Here is a 2,221-nt window from a genome sequence, read left to right on the forward strand (position 1 = left end):
AAAGATAGTGTGTATGTATGTATATATATATATATATATATATATATATATATATATATATATATATATATATATAATTCCATCAATCACTGAGAAGCCAGTTAAGAGCCTGGGAAAAGTCTTTAACAGAACATTTAAGGACACAGCCGCACTTCATGAAACTGGAAAAGAGTTGCACGCCTGGATTGCTGCAGTGGACAAGTCAGGGCTGCCAGGGAAGTTCAAAGCCTGGATTTACCAGCATGGCATTCTGCCGCAACTCCTCTGGCCACTGCTGGTTTAAGACATCCCCCTTAACCACTGTCGAGAGATTTGAGAGGAAGATCAGCCACTCTTTACGTAGGTGGTCGGGTCTCCCTCGCAGTATCACCAGTATAGCCTTATACGGAAAGAAGAACAAGCTACAACTCCGCTTCAGTAGCCTGTCGGAGGAATTTATGGTTTCCCAAGCAAGAGAGGTGCTGCTGTACAGAGAATCCACTGACACCAAAGTTTCCTCAGCTGGCATCGTGGTGAGGACGGGTAGGAAGTGGAGGGCTTAGGAGGCAGTTGACCAGGCTGAGGTGCAGCTGTGGTACAGTGTGCTGGTGGGGAGAGTGGCCCCAGGATGCAGCAGGGCTTGGCTGTAAACATAAACCCCGGTACGACAATGCCTGGGGAAAGGACAGGCATCAACTGGTCCAAGAAGAAATCCGAGCAGGGGTGGAGGAAAGGCACATTAGTAGGATGGTGGGGATGCGACAACAAGGGGTGTGGACTCGATGAGAACAAGCGACGGACCGAAAGATCTCATGGACTGAGTTGTGGAAAGCGGAGCCATACTGGATCCAGTTCCTTATCCAATCAGTCTACGATGTCCTCCGCAGTCCAACCAACCTCTTCTCCTGGGGACTGAAAGACACCCCTGCATGCCTCCTATGCCAAAAAAGAGGATCCCTGGAGCACATATTAAGCTGCTGCCCCAAGGCCCTGGGAGAGGGGCGTTATCGGTGGTGCCACAATCAGGTGCTAAGGGTAATCGCTGGAACTATCAGCACAGGGATCTCTCTCAGCAAGTACCAGCAGCCAGCACAATGCGCAATCACATTTGTTAAGGCAGGAGAGAAACCATCAGGGAGCAGGAACCCAGTGGGTGGACTCCTGGCAACAGCTCGAGACTGGCAGCTAAAGGTTGATCTGGGAAGGCAGCTTAAATTCCCAGAAACCATCGCCACAACCACGCTTAGGCCTGATATGGTACTATTTTCAGAATCATCAAGGCAGGTGGTTCTACTTGAATTAAATGTGCCCTGGGAAGACCGGATGGAAGAGGCGTTTGAACGGAAGAGGGCCAAGTACGAGGAGTTGGCAGGCGAATGCCGTGACAGGGGATGGAAGACCCGCTGCCTCCCCATTGATGTTGGCTGCCGAGGTTTTGCTGGCCAGTCGTTATGTAGGGCCCTCAAGCTCTTGGGAATCAGGGGACTGCACAAGAATAAAGCAATCAAAAACATCATGGATGCCGCTGAGAAGGCATCAAGATGGCTGTGGATCAAAAGGGGCGATCCGTGGACTACACAAGCTACCTCTGGTCACCCCTGGCTGGGTCGCCTGGCCGAGGGTGTATGATGTTGAAAGATCAGAAACACCCGATGACCCCAGGTTACATCACTGATGATGTGTCTAGGGCACACCTGGAAGGTGTGTGTCAAAACCATATATATATTGTTTTTTAAATTAATTTTATGAATTATGTATATATATAATTCATATATTAAATTTAATAATGAATATATTTAAATGCATTTTAAATTTTTCTTTAGTTTTTATTTCATTTAATTTTTATCCCATTTTTTATTGCCTGAAACATTGTTCATTCTATTTTTTTAGCAATTTTTTTCTACTTTTAACACTTAACGTTTTTTTTCCCCTGTTTAACAGTATTGGCTACTTTCTTTAAAACACAAACACAAAGGTCAATAATCATGCAAAAGCAAACAAACAACATCAACTGTCCAGGCCGCACAGTCATTTCAAGTTTCTTTTCTCTCTGTCTCTGTCTCACTGTAACTGCACTAATACGAGCTCTAAAACAGATTCAGAGTTTGGAATGCCTTGGGAGAATATTACCCTAAAACGCTGATCTCAGACGAGCTTTGCCTGCACTAAATCACACCCTTGGCCATTGCCAAGAAAAAAAAGGATCTCTGATCAGCAGCTGAATTCTGTATTAATGGATAGC

At 45.7% G+C, this 2,221-nt stretch overlaps 1 pseudogene; it reads left to right on the forward strand.

The window, feature by feature from the left end:
• Positions 1 to 82: 82 nt before the first annotated feature.
• Positions 83 to 1,608, forward strand: LOC107562772 (uncharacterized; annotated as a pseudogene).
• The last annotated feature ends 613 nt before the right edge of the window (positions 1,609 to 2,221 follow it).

The sequence above is a fragment of the Sinocyclocheilus grahami genome, unplaced genomic scaffold (assembly GCF_001515645.1).
Source record: "Sinocyclocheilus grahami isolate Dianchi unplaced genomic scaffold, SAMN03320097.WGS_v1.1 scaffold839.1, whole genome shotgun sequence".
Taxonomy (NCBI): Eukaryota; Metazoa; Chordata; class Actinopteri; order Cypriniformes; family Cyprinidae; genus Sinocyclocheilus; species Sinocyclocheilus grahami.